Raw genomic sequence first — 21,848 nt, 5'->3', positions numbered from 1 at the left:
GAGGAAAAAATATTTCAGTCGATGAATGAGGCAAGAAAATATTTTGACATTTATATCGCCTCAATACGATTTGTTGCAGAAGGAATACAGAATTCAGCGATCTCAAAAAAGACGGGTCACAGAATTCGATTTTCATATATATCAGAAATCAGCGAGTGACAAGGTCACCGTGACAGTGCGAACGCTACAATAAATTGTCTCTTCCGGAAGAAATACCGGAAGAAAACGAATTATCCTACGGTTTCATCGAATGTTAACACACCTCGGGATTGATACGCGGGGTTCATTTTGTAAAATAATTTTTTTTTTATTTAAAAATAAGATGTTTAATAAGAATATGAATATCGAAGACATCAATAATATATTAACCGAGATTTTAAAATTAAAAAATCAAGGAATTGAATTATCTGATAAGCTTGATAACCAAAAAATATTGTCCGATTATGAAATTATTAACGAGCAATCAAAGAAAGGTCGATATACCCTGCCACGCGATTATTCTTTTATAAAGCGATTACAATATACGATCAATGAAAACCTGTATGGCAATGACGTAAATGCATTTATTGGACTATTTACTGCCGTTGAGACAGTACGAAAAAAACTCGGACAGGCTTTTGAACGACGTCGAGAAATCTCTAATAAAATTAAAAACATTAGAAGGATTATAGACGAAAACTCCCTGGAGCCCCTGGGACATATCCCCCCCGCCACACTCGGCGGGAAATTAGAAATTACGGAGCAATTGCAATAATGGTAGGCGAATCGCTTACTACTCGGCTAGCCAGAGAGCGGCTAGTAGCGCTTAAAAAGTTCATACCGTTACGAGACAGGGTCCGAAAACAACTTCAAACGCGGCAACAACTACAAACTGATTTTGCTGTTGGAAGCGAACAGCTCTTTGCTCCGGTAACTAAAGCGACCAAAGATGTTACGGCGGCAACTGTGCCCGTCCTCGGTGCGCTTGAAAAGATAGCGGCTCAGACCGAGCAAACAAAAAAGTCTCTGGAAACACTCCCTGCGAAAATAGCGGTTGCTACAACACGGAGGCCGCCACCACTCGCTATAACGGACCCACAAGAACCATATGTTACAATGACCGACGAGGAAGAACTAGGCGCCACCGCAAGAGAACCAGAAGAAGAAATACCGGAGGAAATACCGGAAGAAATACCGGAAGAAATACGGAAAGAGGGGAATATACCCCGTAATGTTCTTAAAAAGAGCACAATAGATAAAATTAGAAATCTCGGCTACGAAGAATTAGTTAATTTTACTGTTACAAATTTTGATAAGGACACACGAGATGAGCATATCAATAGCGGCTACGAGAAAAATATAAGGTCGTTAAAGGATTGGACAAGAATAGTGTATTTGGCAAATAAACATAAAAATGAATTACCACCGCGTGATAATAATTATATAATATTCCACAATAAAGTAAAAAGTGAAAGACCAAAACACGGAAAAGGATACTCTGTTGGTAAAGACGTTACTTGTCCTGGTAGTGTTCTCAGTGATATATCACGGCTAGAAATACTAATCGGAGGAAAACGAGCCGGAAATAACTCTCCGGAAATAATCAATGAGGCCGCTGATATTTGCAGGCGGTTATTTGCCGGTGGTATCATGGACATTAATGCATATCGAACGCTCATTGACGAGTTAGTGGATGATTAAAAAAATTATAAAATTGTCGTTTTTTGTCGGTTTTTGGTCGTTTTTTGTCGGTTTTTGGTCGTTTTTTTGTCGTTTTTGGTCGTTTTTTGTCAGTTTTTGGTCGTTTTTGGTCGGTTTTTACGGGTGAAAACCCCAGGAAATCATTTAGAGAAAATCGATGTTTTTTACCAAAAACCGGCAAAAACCGGCAAAAACCAACCAAAATCGACAAAAAACGACAAAAATTGACAAAAATTGACAAAAATTGACAAAAAACGCGGATTTTTACCGCCGATGAAAACCCCAGGAAATCATTTAGAGAAAATCGATGTTTTTGACAAAATTTATGATTCGGTGGTGGGAAGGGGGGTGATCAACCACTAATTGGAAAACACTGGTGTTTTTTATAATAAAGATGATTATACACTACAACCATGATAAACCAGTCAGCGTCTACGTGGTAAACTCACGATTGCCCGTATACCGCGCGTGGTACGGAGACGGTCTCGGTAGCACCATTGCCGGTTATTTACAAGAATGGCTCCAAAAGTGGCGCCGTTAGCCAAACAATTAGGAATGAAGGCTATTGATGTTATTCGTGATAAGGGAATCAGCGCTATTGGAGATGTCGCCGGAAGGGTGGTTTCTGCAGCACGAGATAAACTAATGTCGTTGGTAAAATCCAAAGGATTTTCACGAAAAAGAAAACAGAAACCACCGGTGATGCCATCAACGACAGTGATGCCTGCAAATGTCAGTAAAGTAATAAATAACGCCGTGGAAGAAAAACTAGCGTCGTTGGTAAACAATAATCAAGATGACATCGCAAACATAATAGCGGGAAGTGGTTTAAAACGACGACGATGATTTAGATGCATCAGCGTATTATTAAATAAAATGTTTAAACGAACAGCTGACCCGGCGTTTGATATGGACGCACCAGTGCACAAGGATGATTCTGTCCGTAATTATCAATTTTATTCCTATCATGCAGTACAACCCGACATACGATCGCGAATTGAACTTCAAGTCCATGATACCAGTAAATATTTTTTACCGTGTGAAGCGTTTATTGAAATCGAAGGAGAACTTGTAACAGAGGCCGATACTCCTGCTGTACCAGCACCGTATCCAGATGGTACCAAAGTTGGCTTAGTCAATAACGGCGTAATGGCGCTATTTGAGAGCGCAAAATATCTCATTGACGGGCGAGAAATTGAATCAATAGAACGTGATGTTGATGTTGCTACAACAATAATCGGGCTAGCAAGATATTCCGACGATTATACAAGATCAGCGGGTCCATCTATGATGTTTGCAAAGGATACTAGAAACACTGCTGGAAACTCGCAATTTGTGGTAAAACGACCAAGAAATAATGCTAATAACGCTGATGCTGATGTTGAGAATATGATTATAAACAGCGATCCTAATTTTAACATCGGAGCTGCAACACGCATATCAATGTTAACAGGGCCGCGTAGATCTTTCTCATGCGCGATTCCACTGCATCATATATTTGGATTTTGTAGGAACGTGCGAAAAGTTATCTACGGAGCAAAGCATACCGTGGTGCTTGTGCGAAAAGGTGATGATAGAAATGCAATTTGGAGAATTTCAGCGGATCTTGCGAATCCAAATAATGACTCTGGTAAAGTCGTTTTAACTAAAATATTATTGTGGATGCCAGTAATGACTCCATCCATTACCACAGAGGCACGATTGCTATCCTTTATGGAGCAGGGAGGAAAATCATTACTAAGTTGGCTAACAACAACAACAGATACTAAGCAATCAAATATCAATGGTATATTCACATGGAACCTGGCATCACAACAAGGCATTTCGGCTCCGCGTCATATATTTTTTGCGTTGCAGGATATGACGAGAGTTGATAATCAACTATCCAGCCATATGATATTTGATCGATTAGGCGTTACTGACGTCTCGCTGAGAATAAACGGCCAGCAGGAACCATCTGAGGATATACAACTTAATTACGGTCAAAACCATATTGCACGCGTGTACCATCGGTTGCTGTCGTATATGAGTCGTGATCAAAACGTCGACACTGGTTTGCAAATATCACAACATGATTTCAAAGAACTATATCCGATTTATTACTTTTCGCTGGAACATCTTGATTTAACAAGACAATCCGTCGTTGATATACACTTCCGAGCTAATGTAACTCGCGGCGTTATTGCCGATTATAGAGCGGTTGCTGTCATTCTCAGCGATAAATCAATGCTGTTGGAAGGCGTTGGTGGACGAATGAGAATCGTTGATGCACCAGTGGAAAACATGTAATTGAAAACATAAACGCGTTTACAATAAAAATGTCGTATAATGTTGTCGGTGTAGAGTTGACCGATGGTCAAATCAAGAAATTACGATCAAAGTCGGCTAAACAATGTGGAACCACAATAACGTTAAAGCCGTCACAGATGACAGGTGGTAATCATAAGATATCGTTGACGGCGCGTCAAATAAAACATTTCAATGATGCGATGAAGAATAAAAAGGGTGTTCAAATAGATTTTTCGGCCGCAGCGATTAAAAACATGGAAAAGACCGGTGGGATATTTCCGCTGTTAGCTGCGATTCCAGCGTTGATTGCCGCGGCGGCCCCAGCAGTGGCGAAGGCGGCGGCGTTAGGAGCCGTTGGTACCGCGGCGGGAATGGCATTGAAGAAGGCAACCGGGAAAGGCTATAAAAAAAAACGACCCGTAGCAGGAAAGGGTCTAAGACTACCGGGAACCCCGTATTCATGGTACTCGGGGAAGGGTCTAAGACTACCGGGAACCGTTTATTAACGCAAGAGTCAATGACTCCAATGTCTAATTTTGATTTAATAGATGCCGCAAACGCGTTAGCGATAAAAAACTTCAGAGGTGTTTTTATGAGGGATCAATTACCGACGCAACCAAGGAATATTGAAACCGGTATAATTAACCTCGATAAATCCTCCGGAGCGGGGACTCATTGGGTTGCATACGCAATTGATCCGCGTGCGATCGTCTATTTTGATTCATACGGGTTAGCCCCGCCAAACGAGTTCATGCGGTATATCCGGGCGTGTTCAGCCCCGGTTTTTTATTCCACGCTGCCAACACAACAATTAAGTGACCCACCGATATGCGGCCGTGAGGTATTGAACGTACTCGTGGCGATTTCATCATCGCGGAAACCACCTCATGTGGTTGTAAACGAATACACTAGTGGGGTCGTAGAGGCCCGGCGGTTTAATTAAAAACACTGTTTTTTTTACAATAATAATGATTGATATCTGGGGACGACCGGTTTCGGCGCTGAAAAAACCCACGGAAACGCTCGCCACCGATGACATAAAAAAACTAATCGAGGATGAAATCGCTGATACGTTAAATTTAACCAGTGTTGACCCGGGCGAAATAGTTGTATTTCAAGACCGCCAGGGTAAACTGAAATCCAGTAATGTGTCGCTGAATGACGTTTTAATACGACAGCGTGATGCCGCCGAGAACACCATCGCGTTGTATACCGATGACGGACGACTTAAATCAGATGAATCCATCTTGACGATAAATGGAAAAATAAGTACACTTGGCAACAATTATATATCCGTGTCGGATTCGTTAAAAAATTTGTATGATAAATTTAACGCGCAAGCAAATCAGTTCGAGGGGATACAAAAGTCTGTCACCGATATACAACTCACTACTGCTAGTTTTTTTGGAACCCCGACGGTAACCGAACCGAATCTTGTGGGGATAAAAAATACTATTTCGGAGTTTACAACGCTGTCGGGTCAATTTTACACGTTACGAAAAAATTTTAACAGGGCTGATAATACCATTGATAAATTCTTTGGTAAAAAAAATACCAGACCGGAAGAAATTACAATAACTATAAATGATATCACTGTGTATGGACAGGAAATAGAAACAATCAAAACTGATGTTGAAACGATCATAAATAATGTAGACGCGCATAAACTGATAATAGAAAAAATCAGCTCTAATGTTGCAACGAACATAAATAATATAGACGCGCATAAACGGATAATAGAAAAAATCAGCTCTAATGTTGCAACGAACATAAATAATATAGACGCGCATAAACGGATAATAGAAACAATCAGCTCTAATGTTGCAGCGAACAACGCGGGGTTACACATATATGGACAGGAAATATTAACAATCAAAACTAATGTTGCAGCGAACAAAGGGAATATAGACGGGTATGGAGGGGAAATAAAAACAATCAAAACTGATATTACAGAGATTAAAGACAGACTACCTAGAATGACAGAGCAACTCGAAAAAATGAAAACACCTCATGGGAGCATCGGCAATAGCGTATACACGATTCATCATGAATCATTCGATTGGACTCCTACGAATAATACAGTAAATATCACCGCAACTGTTAAGGGCATTTATCGATTGACATTGATTTCAGCGATGCAGTTTAATATATCATCGTCAAGTTCATCCGGGTTTAACAATACAATATCAACAATTATAGACAAGGGCACAATTGAACCGTTTACAATTGAAGCCGTTGATAGCAGTCTATTTAGGGCAAACATCACATGGTATGTGGAATTCGTTGTGGATCTAAGTGAGTAATTGAAAACACTAGCTCTTTTAAGATAAAATGCCCACCAGGGTAATTGAATCAGAGGTATCACCGACGTCACATTAATATCGATTCAATACCGTAAAAGAATTCTCCGCGAATTTGAAAACGCTTTCCGAACAATACCGTGTAAAAATAAAAAAATACCGCCGAAAAATAACCACCATCGACGCGGTCGTGTACTCGGTGTCGGGTATAGTAGCCGGTACCGGTGTTATTTTATCCACGGTGACCATGATAGCCCCGATCGCTGTTCCAATCGCTATCTCCGCGGCGACAACAATTGCTGGAGTCGCCAACGCAATCACTAGAAAGATATCATCGTGTTCTCAGAAAAAACTCAACGAGTATACAGTAAAACATCAAATAGTATCCGACGCGTACTCGAAATTATCCGGGTTGATCTCGTTGGCGATAGATAATTCGTTTATATCCGATGATGAATTCTCCACGATGGTCCAGTTGCATGACTCCGCGATGTCAAAAATCGAGGATTTTCAACTGGAAGCTGGAAACCACGTGGCTGAAACAACTTCAATGGGCTTAAAACATTCTCCTGAAACAACTTCAATGGGCTTAAAACATTCTCCTGAAAACAAGCAGGTTGTTAATATTCGGTGTTGAAATTAAACACTAGAAACGACGAATAATAATAATGTCGCTGAACCCCGAAGGGTTGCAATTGCTTCAACGGATCGCGGAGAACACCACTCCGGTACAAACAAATATGATATCGATAACATCAACGAAGCCAGAATTCAGTGTAAACTTCCCTTCTCCGATTCCAGTGAAGGAAATAGCGCTGGCAAAATTGCGAATATATCACAGTTGGCCTAATATCCGAGCGGAAGCATTTAACGGACAACAACCTAATAACTCGCTGGTTTTTGCATGGACAAATAAACCCGATGGGACCCCAGACTGGAATGAGGTTACAATATCAACTGGGTCATACCAAGTAGAACAAATCAATAAAGAATTTCAACGCAGGATAAAATCGATCACAGGAAAAGAATCAAAAATCGCTATTACGGTTCATGAACCGACGTTATCGTCGACGATTGAAATAAGCACACCGGGGTATATGGTTGATATTTATAACAGTTCAATAAGAACAATACTAGGTTGGCCCGAGAATCCACCTAATGAAATCCCCGCGTATTTGCACACAAATGTGCAATCGTATCATGAGATTAATCCCGAGTATCGAGATGGTTTGTCTATTATGAAAAGCACGTTATTACCCAGTTGGTTTATATTTCAAGACAGGAATGCCATGCAGTGGTATTTTCAGTATAAGAAAACTCCTAAATCGTCCGCAGTGTTCACAGTTAATTTAAATGATATCGCTAATGTTTTTACCGAAATTAATCATAATTACCAATTGCAACTAGAACAACTACGGAAAACAAAAGCACGAAAACACGTTGAGGTGTTAAATCAACTTATATCAGACATGGAATATATCAATGAACGAATCGTTAAAATAATATCCGATAACAGCGATGATAATAAACAAAAATTCCTAACCGAGTATAATATCACAGAAGCCGATTTACCCGATTTCAAGTTTCCAGGATACAACGCGCCAGAACTAAGAAAGTCTCTTAATGATTTTCTCGGTCCATCAATTATCCTCAGACACGATAACGGAGATGGTGGTAGGCATATTGCTCCATACAACGTAAATATCGCATCGGTGATAGCAATCAATCTAGTGTGTGATGTTATCGAAGGGAGTAACCAGGTAGATACCAAGCAATCAAATCAAGCTCAACAGGGGTATATCCTTTATTCATTTTCACCAACAGCCCCTCCCGGATTTTTAATCGTTGAGAGCCCAATTAATCCGGTCTATATGCGATGCCATAATCGGTTTTTAACGAGAATTAATTTTAGACTTACCGATCAGTCAAATAACCTAATTGATCTACAAGAGGAGGAGTTAGTGGTTACTCTATTTGTGAGATCATTGTAAATAACCACTTAGCAGCGGGGGGGGGGGGGGGCAATGACATCGACGCGGTCGTCGCTGTGTTTACCGGACGCTGACACAACTGGGATCGACGCGCATTAAACCAAATGACGTCACCGTCGTGTATGATGGACCGTCGTCGTTTTTTTTTTACCAGCGCTGACTACACCGGATCCGCTGAGTGCAGAAAGTATTAATTAAGCAAAATAACGATTGGACAAAATGTCGGATTCGCCCCCCCCCCCCTGCTGCTAAGTGTCCGCAATGACTTCCAGGGCAAACAGCGTATAACACACCATCCCGGGTTCAGTCCAGTTTGTCTCGACATCCATGTTTTACACGTTGCATACTACCAGTATAGACAACAATTTGGAGAACATGCAGAACAAGGAAATAAGCAAAATGTCTGATCAATTTTTCATGTTCTTTTGTTCTCATAAATTTTGCTTTCATAATCTATGCATGACAGCATAGTATTGGGGTCATTTTTTGACATCTTCTTGGATTGAACCCTTGTTCTGGAGGCCTACACTCTAAACTTTATACCAGTGATACTGATCAATCATGCCAAAAAACAACACATATACATGTACAAATATTGTTTTATTTCAAATATGCATGCACAGATTATACTGGAATCATTTAACTTTATCGATATACAAAATAACGATAAATCACACTGGGCCACTACTCATGATATCTACTAAAACTTTTGATTTCGAAATTTGATCCAATGCATAAAGCATATTTTATCAAAACTTAATTTTCAAATTATTCTTTCAGAAGACATCGGTATACAGCATATAGACAATTTGCTCGGTTAGTGTTGGCACTTCTTGGGCAAGAAAGTGAGGGTCATCATTCCATCATGTGTTGTTCAGAGGATCCGTACTGCCTCTCCTGATCAAAACCTGAACTGCACTGGCTTTCATGAGGCTGACAGCAATTAAATCTGCTAAGAATATTTTGAGTAGCAATATCCTTGTCAGGCCTCTCATACAGACTACATAATGGCGGTGGTACATCAACCAGATGCTTTACTCCTTCATCATTCATGTGAGACACCTGTCCAATTGTGAATGCTGTCTTCATCAGACATTCAGCATAATCTGCAAATTAAATTTAATATGCATTGTATTGTACAAGCCAAAAACTGCAACTTTTTAAGTTAATACATGAATTAAAAGTATTTGTCTTTACAATTGTTTGTATATTTTTATTATTTTATCACAGCGAAAATTCATGATTTTTTAAATTAAAGGAGTGTCAACTTTAACAAATATTTTGCCTTTACTGTTTGAATTTAAGAATAAAAAGAAATAATATAGGTACTTACACTTGGTACAACAGTATTTATATCTCTAAGCGATATATGCCTTTATGTTCATCAGTTACTAATCCATATTCTCGCCACATGTTGAGCCAACAAGGATTTTCCTGACAGTGTATTCTCCTTTCTTGTACTTTGGATACACTTTTATATCTGGCTCTCACATCCTTAGTGCATGTTTTCTTTCTTTCGCTTTTTTCATTAAAATACAATGCAGCTAGCTAAAGTCTATTTCAAAGTATATACAGATGCATAATACAGCATATAATTCTATCAGAATACGGATAATTTATTTTGTATTGATACTGTATTTGCAAACATTCCATTAAAAACTGATATCAAAAGATCAGATCCTGATAGCTATGATTTAATTTGAAGATGAATATACTGGACTATAAATAAAAGGCTGAAAAAACCTGAATCAGTATTTTTGTGTGTGCAATACTACAATATTTACCCTGAAAGCATTCCATGATAGGAGACCAATCATCTTTGGTGCAAAATAATTGACCACGGAGTGGTATCCCTCCAATGCTGAAGCCTATTGTCCAGATGACAGACTCGGTACATATTTTCTCATTTGTCTGCTGCCACAATCTCTTCAAGCTTTTCAAATACTTTAGATCCTATAAGTTATAAAATATATTCATCAAAGCTTGGTTTTATGCTATCTTGCATGAAAATTAAAGTGTACACTAACAAAAATGCATCTAAATTAAATAAATTACTAGACCAATACAGTAAAGTCAAAGTCACATACCTATAGCTATATGACATGTACTCTATATCATGCTTTTGCATACCAAATATCATTGATCAATAAGAAATAGATCTACTAATTGAACAAACCTGATGGACTTAAATGATTGTTGCAAAGATATGGCTGAAAACTTTTTTTGAACATCACAAAACCACCACCACTGAAAAAATCATAACACGATATTGTAAAATTCCTACTACATTTTGTGTTATTCATATTTGTATTAATTGCGGATGGGAACAAACCTCATCATGTTTGTAAATATCTATATATAATCTGGTTCACACATTTGTCCGACATTGAAAAATATATGTAAGCCTTCTAAATCTACCAGCAGAAAGATATTTCTATTCACATGGTCAAACAAAGTTGAAGGCAAAGTGAAAATTGTGACAATATTTATCAACTGTTTATATCTCAGTTTTTGATTGATTAGATATTTACTACATTTGTTTTGAAAACTATGAAAGAACGTTCTACAGGGTACACATAGAAATGTTGGGGTGACTGGTCTGTTGAATATCTTACATATAATATGGTACATGTCATTAAAAACTCACCCTTGCAACTTCTCTCTTTGAATAGCCCTTTCTTATTTTTTTTGGCGGTGACACTTGACAAGTTACTTCCTCTGATGGTGACAACATTTCTAGCCTACACAGTTGATGCTTTGGTGTTGAAGTTTCTGATACATTTGCAGTTACCTTGGCTTGGTTGCCAGTTGCCTTCACTCAGTGGAAAGACGAGACAGCATCATCAATGAGTTTGATTTTCTTTGGTGCCCTACCCATATGTTCAACATCAAATATGTACCTAAATTGGAAGCATTATGGTGTGAAATGAAAGGAGTAGAGAGCACAAAACTCAGTTGGACCATCCCAGTTTGCTATTTTGATTGTTACAAAATCTGTCCACCTGCGACGAAGTGCTTGGTCTTTCGGAAAGGAATGCATGTAAAACCCATCAGCATTTGAATTCCAACAATCTGCCGTAAAACACCTGACCCCGCTGCCCTTGCTTGTACCTCCAAGATCTCCTCTTGGCATGATTGTGATGATAACACTTTTCAAACTAGCTAATATGAAACGGAACAAGTTTTTTGTTTATGTTTCGATAGAAACGGAAGTAATCTGTACGTTCAAAATATGACGTCAGGCGATCTACAAACTCCGGAAATTACCGAGCGATGCAATTGGTCCGATGTGTATTATTGTCGAAAATACTCCTTAGCCAATTTCTCAGTTATTATGGCGAATTTTCCATCGGATGTTTTATACCGCTTCCAGACTTGATTTTCTTTTCAAATAATATTTAATTTTATTTACTTTATCTACACTCGTATGGCACTTAAACATAATGACACCTATCTATCTATATATCTTATATATCTATATATTTTATCCATATAATATGTATATCTAATCTAATCAGGTGAACAGACACTACCAGTAGTTTTCATTGCGTTCTTCTAGTTATTTCAGTCTATAAATCACAACGCCTAGTGTTTGTGTTCGTTGCTACCTTTAAGTGTTCCACTCTTGATTCAAGTATGTTTATTGGAAAACATTGTTTCATCAAAGCAACGCCTTCTGGATGCAGGAATGTAGGATAATATTGGCATAAGTGTACGACCGACGTTGAAATTTTCCTATTCGACATTGAAACATAATGAACACTTATTTAATTTCTAAATGGGAAATTGTGTGTTATGCAGAATGGAGTATTGAGGATATTAATGTACCGTTCACAAAACGAAACTTTTCCAAACATTAAGATGAACGGGGAATGTTTGGTTTACTAAACCATTCCTCCGCGCATGTTTCAAAAGGGTGTTTTCAAAATATTTCATCTTCCAAAGACAAGTGGATGGAAGGCGACGATAAAGTGAGTAACAGTGTTCGACAAGAGTCAATTTGATAGTTTGTGTTACCATACAAACATGAACAGGTCAAAAATAAAGTCCCATCTTATCCATGAGATTAATCCAGAAAGACAAATAGATAATGAAATAACTCTCAATTCAACATGGCCCTATAATTTTATTTTGCCCATCTGAAATAATAATAAGAAAAACGAATGTTGAAGACAAGAGTAATCTTACTCCAAATGTATTACAAATATCTGACATTTTTGCGGGATACATTAATGTTTGTCTTGCTTTTTGCGAAAACCATTATCAAGTAACAATGGCAAACGGGAAGTTGTTGCTTTTTATGTGCACTGTGCTCGCAGTAAAATGTCTAAATGGTCCAAGAGTCAAGGTAAAGGTCACGTGTTTGATAAGATAGAATTATCCAACGCGTGTGTTCCGCACTGGAAGGCGCGATCAAATAAATATAGGTGAACACCAATTCCAAGCAAACCATTTCCATTTCTAAGCACTGAACCTTATTTTTGGGTACGTGTCATTTTATATTCCTTCTGTCTGAATAATTTCCGTGGTTCATTGTTTATCCCCTTTAGTGACTTTTCCTCCAGCAATCATACAAGTCACTATTTATAATCTACCATATACTAAAAACTGAATTTTAATCCGACCAAAACAAGTACAGAAGCAACTGATTATTTATTTAAACATCTTTTAATATGTAAATGTTCCTGGTATAGATCGTTCCAATTGAACATTCAAACGGGTAGTAGTAGTATTAGTCACGAAAGTCTTAGTAGCAGTAGAAACAGCAAATGTATTAGCAGTAGTAGCATCACACATTCTTGAAGCTAAGATACAATTACTAAAGGTTGAAACAAAACGTGTAGTCAGAGAGAAACGTCCTATAAGCCGAATATTAATACCTTGATATCAACAGAAGGACCGAAATCAGTTATTTGTATGATGTAGATTAAGCGGTGTCACTAAATAATGTCTTTCCTTTCAGGAAGGATCGAGAATGTTAGTAAAAGACGGCTAAATTCGTCGTAATAGTAAAGGATTGTAAGTAGGCCAAACCTTGATAATGTAGAAGACTAGGTCATCATGTAGCTCATCAGCAGTTCAAACTAATTTAAGTTTATATATGTATATAACTATGCCAATTAAATTCCTGCTTCAGCAAAGAAGAGCAATTATTCCATCATTCACTGAGATCATTAAAGTGGCAAAAATACAGTTTTTATGTTATTGCAAATGCGCAGAGTACTTGGGAGGATAAAAAACTGTACGTCACCAACACAACAAAACTATTGCAAAACTTGAAACCAATATGATGGATAATTGTCTTATATTGTACTACACAACAAGTAGACCTTATTCAATGCTAAAGTTAGTGCTACATTTAGGGCTGCATCACAACAAGGCATTAAAATATAAAGCAATGTCAAAAAGTAACAATTAAATAGGAATACAAATAAAATTTGACGTTGATTTTTCAAAATCAAAGTCGACTTATGAATTTAATATAGAATGTCTGGAGTATTTCTTAGCACAAAAAGTTTGTTCGAGGTCAGAGCTAAAGCAAATTGGACATTCGAGATTATACGACGTATGCATTAATGAGGTCAGCTGTTCCAAAGAAATAGGTTAGTTGTTCCAAAGCAAGAAGCGTCCTTGGATATTGTTGACATGTCAGAGCATAAAGATCATGAAAAGTGGTGAGCTTTTGAGAGAAAAAAATGAGGCCCCCTACCATCCACGAATATAGTGTGCACCCTGTCTAACATAGTAGATTATGGGTTTGTTTATTGTTTCTTAGCGTATGTGGAGAATATAGTTTGGGTTTTGCAACCGCTCACGTACGATTGTGTGGATAGTAAATTATGGATTTTGTTTTAATGATTTGAGTGTGTAAATAGTAGATTTGGGGTTTGTTAAATGTTGCTTCACTTATGTGGATAGTAGATTATATGAAATGAGAAAGTAGGGGGATGTTTTCCTTCACGTCCGCGCGTTGTTAGGTCATGATCTAGGTAAGATCAATTTCGTTTGAGGGGGATGTTTTCCATCATGTCCGCGCTTTTCGTATAAGAACCCACAGTATTCGTCGTTCAAACCATTCTACAGAGAAGAGGCTTCAAACCACCTCGATAAATTACAAACATTGCAAGACGTCCTGGACAATTTGGGCATGATGTAACAAATGCTAGTGAGGCTAAACGAAGATCACTATTCTTATAGTTCCCATCGAGTGAAGATGGAGATTAAAAACTTACGAAAAGTAAAGGACATGATAAGTGATGTGGTGAAAGAAATAAAGGAGGAGAAGGAGGATGAAGAGGAAAGGATAAGGATAAGAGCATGGAATGAACAAATTGAAAAAGAAGAAGAAAATGAGAAGAGGAAGAAAGGAGAGGAGGAGAAGAAGAAAGAAGAGAAAAAAAGGAAGAGAGAAAGAAAAGAAGAGAAAGAGTGTAGGAGAGAAAATAAGAAGTTGGTGGAGAAATAGAAGAAATTAGAAGCAGACGAAACCAAAAGGCCCTTTACAGGGCCATCCACATTTCTCGAAAAGAGATTGAATTTCCATTGCCTACCCCTTTTTTAAATGTTTTTTTTTTAAAAAAAAATCCCATATTCAATTCCCCTTGTCCCTATAGAGGCCCAAACGCTATTCCCAATGTTCAATTCCCCTTGTCCCTAGACAAGCCCAAACTCTATTCCCCCATGTTCAATTCCCATTGTCCCTAGAGTGACCCAGCAATATCTCCCATGTTAAATTTCCATTGTTCGAATGCCTTTGTCCCTAGAATGTCCCTAGACATTTTTTTTTCTCAAATGGTAAATTCCCTTGTCCCCAGAGTGACCCAGGGTTTTTTGCCCATGTTAAATTTCCATTGTCTCTAGAGTGACCCAGGGTGGTTAATGTTAAATTTACATAGTCCCCAGAGTGACCCAGGGGTGTTTTTAATGGTAATTCCCATTGTCCCTAGGGAAAAAGAATGTTTGTCTTGATAATTGTGAAAAACATTATCAAATAACGATGGCAATCAGGAAGTGGTCGCTTCTTTATGCGCACTAAGCTCGCAGTAAAAGGTTAAAACAATCCATGAGTCAATGTAAAGGTGACGTGTTTGATAAGATAGAATTATCCACCACGTGTGTTCCGCACTGGAAGACGGGATCAAACAAATATAGGTGAATATCATTTCCAAGCACACATTTTCCATTTCTAAGCACTGAACCTTTATTTTTGGTACGTGTCATTTTATATTCCTTCTGTCTGAAGAATTTCCGTGGTTCAGTGGTTATTACCTTTAGTGACTCTTCCTCCAGCAATCATACAAGTCACTATTTATAATCTAGCATATACTAAACCCTGGATTTTAAACCGACCAAAACAAGTACAGAAGCAACTGATAATTTATTTAAACATCTTTTAATAAATAAATGTTCATGGTATAGATCGTTTCAATTGAACATTCAAACGGGTAGTAGTAGTATTAGTCACGAAATTCTTAGTAGCAGTAGAAACAGCAAAGGTGTTAGTAGAAGTAATATCACACATTGTTGAAGCTCAGATATGAATAAAGGAAACATATAACAAAAAATACAATTATGAAAGGTTGACACAACACGTGTAGTAAGAGAAAATAAGTCTTATAAATCGAATATTAATATCTTGATATCAACAATCATTTATTTGTATGATGAATATTAATATCTTGATATCAACAATCATTTATTTGTATGATGTACATTAAGCGGTGTCATTAAATATTCTCTTTCCTGTCAGGAAGGATCGAGAATGATAGTAAAAGACGGCTAAATTCGTCGTGTGGTTCTATATACAGTTCATACTGGAATAGTAAGGGATTGTAAGTAGGCCAAACCTTGATAATGTATAAAACTAGGTCATCATGTAGCTCATCAGCAGTTCAAACTAAAGTTTATATATATATATATATATATATATATATATATATATATATATATATATATAATTAAGCTAATTAAATTCCTGCTTACGCAAGGTAGAGCAATTATTTCATCATTCACTGAAATCAATAAAGTGGCTAAATTGCAGTTTTTATGTTATTGCACTTGCGCAGAGAGTACTCGATAGAGTAGAAAACTGTACGTCAACCAAACAACCAAAATATTGCAAAACGTTAAACGAATATGATGGATAATTGTCTTATATTGAAATACACGATACCTAGACCTCATGCAATTCTACATTTAGTGCTGCATGACGACAAGGCATTAAAACTTAACGCAGTGTTTAAACGTAATATTTAATTAGGAATACAAATAACATTTGGCGTGGATTTTTCAAATCAAAACCGACCTATGTGTTGAGTATAAGATGTTTGGTATATCTCTTAGCACGAAAAGTTTGCTCGAGTTCAGATCTAAAGCCCATTGGACATTCGAGATAATACGACGTATGCAATAATGAGGTCAGCTGTTCCAAAGAAATAGGTCAGTTGTTCTAACGAAAGAACTGTCCTTGGATATTGACGATATGTCAGAGCTTAAAGGTTATGACATGTGGTGAGCTTTTGATAACAATAAACGAGGTCCCCTACCATCCAAGACTGTAATATAAGGATGTCGTCTAATATTTAATAATAATAATAATAATAATAATAATAATAATAATAATAATAATGTGTTGTGTTCATCCTGCTCTATTGTATCGACTCTTATCAAAAGCATCTTACAAACTTAAAATTTATTAGCATAAATGCTTCATATATCATTTAAGTCAAATAAATTACACTCTTATCTTAAGACCGATATATAAAAAATTCGTAAATTTAAGACTATCTTGCGTTGAGGCTCGGCCTATTTTTCCCATTAGCAAAACTGTCTCCCTAAAAACTTGGTTACGTGTTTAACATTGGCTGTCACATACATGTAACTTGGACAACCTTTACGATGGCTTCGTCCACCCCAGAGTCAAGACCTTTTCACCTCATGTAAAACTGGACTATATAATTTTGCTGTTAAAAGTCATTCATATACCAAGAGATTTCGCCTGAGAAACAAAGCCAAACCATTAAATAACGAATGACATCACAAATGTTTCCAAACGCCATTAAAGGCATACTCCCTCCAAGATTCGAAAAAGTCACTCCTCGTCCCATACAGATCCCCGACAAATGTCAACTTATGACAAATAATTGAACAAGTACAAAAAGCTATTCTACAACAATTCAACCCGAGGCCACTTCGCTTATCGATTCCCAATCATCGATCCCGTCCATTTCCGCATGCCATAGTAATCAAAGGGAACTCGTTATTAATCAATAAATTCCCAATGAGATGCACTCAAGTAATAGCATCCTGAAACATGCCTAATATTAATCCAATGCGCAATAACATGCATCAATTTACCAGTGTTATAGTTCGCAATCGCATCTGCCGAATTACTCTTTTTGCATAAAAAATGTGTGCGATATTAATACAGAATAAATATTTTTTTTGAGTTTTGAAAAAATTCCGTTTTGGTATTGCAATATCATTACAATCACAGAAAAGAATATACAGGTACAGTATTTTATCAGAAATTGGGTTCATTGTGTACGAGGTTGGTAAATAGAGATAAATACATTTATCCTGCATTCTTACACCCTGCAAATAAAATGCAAATAGATATGCTACAAATATAAATACCAATACCGTCATCAGTGCATTACTGATCTGCATGTATACATTGATTCCATTTACAGTACGTTCTATACGAATGATTTACTACCCCATATATATATATATATATATATATATATATATATATATATATATATATATATATATATATATAATTACCCTTCTAGAGAGATAGTTGACCAAAACATCCTAACCACAAAATAATCGGTCGGTAGATTAAACGTATAGAGCAGACAGCCAAGCGCGTGGACAGAATGATAGACTTAGAAAAGAATATACAATATACAGGTTGATAACCTATTAAACGTACTAAAATACATCAACATACATTTCAGAGAAATATACATAGTGCGTATAAACAAAACTGTTACATCAGCTTTATTATGAATCTATTTACCTTATTATATGGGACAAAAGTCAGTTCACATTTTCCTTGAAGCAAAATAATGATCCGGCTCTTTTCTTGCTTCCATCCCATGACTACCCCTAATGTGCTGTTCATGCTATGTTGTTTATACAGACAAGTAGCAAACTAACCAATCAGAAAGATACTTACTACTTGTCATATAATTGAACAACTCCGCATGAACACTAACACTGGACAACAAATTTTTACAAAAGTCATGTTACTGAAATAAAATTAGTCAATTCTTATCAATTTTTATGTGCTGAACACGAATATGACAGTCAAATTGCAAAATTGGCTCTAGTTTTTTTGTAATCTGCAAGAAATTAATGTTTACATAACGAAATGCATTCCAATAGTAAAAGGTCAACTGTAATAGCCTACCTATAAAAAATCAAGTCATTGACTACATCTTAGATTTCTTCGCCTGTCTCTTGTACAGCTGTTCGGGAGCATCTCTGAGGAGTGTCCAGCAGTAGTCAGCCAGCATTGTAGTGGACCATTTTCCCTGGTATCTTTGTTCCATTGTTGCGATATCTTGATGAAAACGTTCGCCGTGTTCATCACTAACAATACCACAGTTGCTAGGAAAGAAATCCAAATGGGAATGAAGGAAGTGAATCTTTAGAGACATATTGCAGCCAAGTTTCTTATACTTCATCAACATGTCTTCTACTAGTTCCTTATAGTTTTCTGCCCTAACATTTCCGAGGAAGTTTGTAGAAACTAGGCGAAAAGCATTCCATGCTTGTTTCGCGTCACCTTCCAGCAAGTTGTTGAACCGGTCATCTTTGAAAAGCTCTCGAATCTGAGGACCCACAAAAACTCCCTCTTTAATCTTTGCTTCGCTGAGTCGAGGGAATTTTTCATGCAGGTATCGGAATGCTGGCAAAGTCCGGTCAATGGCTTTCACGAAGTTCTTCATCAAACCTAGTTTGATGTGAAGGGGTGGTAGCAAGATTTTCTGAGCCTCAACCAGAGCTGGGTGTTGGATATTCTTCTCTCCAATGGCTACATTCTGCCTGTGAGTCCATTCCTTCCTCATGTAGTGCATTTCCCTTGCTCGCTTATCCCACTCGCATAAGAAACACATGTATTTTGTATATCCTTGCTGCAGTCCCATTAAAAGGGCAACTACCTTCAAATCACCACAGAGGTGCCAGCTGTACTTGTTATACTCAATGGAATTCAGTAGCTGCCTTAACTTATCGTATGTCTCTTTCATGTGGACAGCATACGCTACTGGAATAGATGGAAGAATGTTTCCATTGTGCAAAAGCACAGCCTTGAGACTCAGTTTCGAAGAGTTCACAAATAGTCTCCATTCTTGTGGGTCATGAGTGATTTTTAAAGCATTCATGAGGCCCTCAATATCGGAACAGAATATCAGATTACTTTCCTTTCTGAAGAAAGGCTCCAATTGCTGGTGGCGCTTTCGATATGCAGTAATTGTGACATCTTCTTCTAGAAGATTCCATTGTTGGAGTCTTGATCCTAGCAATTCTGCCTTGTTCTTTGATAAGTCCAAATCACGAATCAGGTCATTTAGTTCTTCCTGTGTTATTCTGTGTGGGGTTGATGATGCACCACAGTGAAAATCTGGATCACTGCATGCTGATGGACCAGGAGAAGAACAGGTCGACTCACCTTTGTCTTCGTCAGATGAATCAAGAGAATATTCTGCTGGAGGTTCTGGAATAGGAAGTCCCTCACCATGTGGAACTGGTCTCAATGCAGACGGAATGTTTGGGTAGACTATTCTCGACTTCTTTCGCTTCGTTATTCCGCCGGAAAGAGGAGGAACCAAGCAGAAGTAACAGTCATTTAGGTGGTTGCTTGGCTCTCTCCACACCATTGGGACTGCAAACGGCATTGATGACCTTTTGCAATTCAACCACTGTGAAAGCTGTGTTGTACATGTAGCACAGCATATATGCGGAGCCCAAGGCTTGTCTTGGTCACCAACCTTGCATCCGAAGTAAAGATGATATGCCTTCTTCACTTGAGAATTGATACTTTTCTTCTGGTTGGCAAATGTCACTTCCCCACAAATATAGCAAAAATTGTCCGCGGTATTAACACACTTTCGAGGCATTACTGTTCTTTATTGTACGTAAATGGATAAAATAATAAGTTTTATGAAACAGTAGCTTGAGCTGTCTCGCACAACGTCTAAAATATTTTAAATGCTGAACCTATCTGATTGGGCTTTATATAGTACACTGCTTACGTCAGCTTCAGCAGCCGCCTGGCATTAGTATAATAGGCCTACACATGTATAGTACACTGCTGACGTCAACTTACTTCAGCAGCCGCATGGCATTAGTATTGCATTGCATCAGAAAATGATGCAATCAACTGTGGATGATGTGAGCATGATGGTATTATGCAATGTTACATCATTATTCCGGATGTTGCTGCAGTCCTACTGGAGAAATTTACACAGTGAAACATAGAAAATGAGGTATATGAATATCTTCAAAACGAGAGCCAATACAAATTTTTCACGGTTATATTCGTGTTCGGCACACCAAAATACTACAGATTAGGGCCTTTTCAAGTCAGTAATGATTTCACTGTTGACCAGTGTAATCAGGGTAGCTTAATTGCTCAGAGTAAACAAAACTCGAACAGGTATTCCTCGTTCAAGGCTTACTAATTGGCTATATATTTATAGAATGAGAATAGCACAATAATTGCAACTGATGACTGTATTTCACCCATCAATGAACATTAGTTGCATAAAATAATAAAATACACGCTTCTGCCTAATTAAAACAAGAATATATAAAATTATAAATTATGTGATTTTGCTACATTCACAGAGATGGACAATTCTCTTGGCACAGTTATTTTTACAGTGGGATAGAAGCTTCTCTACACATACTTATCTTTACACTAATATAGACAATTCTCTTCACACAGTTATCTTTATATTGAGATAGAAAATGATATGCACAAATTTATCTTTACACTGAGACAGATAATTCTCTTCACGCAGTTAAGTTTACGCTGAGATAAACGTTTCGCATCACACGGTTATCGGTACACTGAGATAGGCAATTCTCTAATAATTAAACAAGCAACAAAATAATATGGTTTGTACATAATTCTATGGAAAAAACAGCTCCTGCTTTGTGATTTCAACACACTGGAGATCAGCATTTTCTTCTGTATGCCTGTATATCCGTCTGTATGTCTTTCCGTATGTCTGTCTGTATTTCGGTATGTCTGTCTGTTTGTCTTTCTATCTTTTCTTTGATCGACCAATTAACCTTTTTAATCATATATGTATTTTGCTACCCACTTTTACTTAATCTTGAATGCATTTTAAATTAAATTGACATTCTTCATAGTGTCTGTTAGATCCAGTGTGCTCTTTTCTTTTCGTGATCATTGTTAGGCAACTTGACATTGTATGTTCAATAAGGAATGGTAAATAGGCCAAAACCTCATGTACTATGCTTATCTGCAGATATCAATAACCTACCGACGTTTTGTCGTTACAACCCACCAATTAAAATCTAGTTTCAACAAGAAAAGGAAATTCTT

This window comes from Sinohyriopsis cumingii, chromosome 8 (assembly GCF_028554795.1).
Source record: "Sinohyriopsis cumingii isolate HCF-2022 chromosome 8, ASM2855479v2, whole genome shotgun sequence".
In the NCBI taxonomy this organism is placed as follows: domain Eukaryota; kingdom Metazoa; phylum Mollusca; class Bivalvia; order Unionida; family Unionidae; genus Sinohyriopsis; species Sinohyriopsis cumingii.
Note: the sequence above shows the minus strand (reverse complement) of the source record.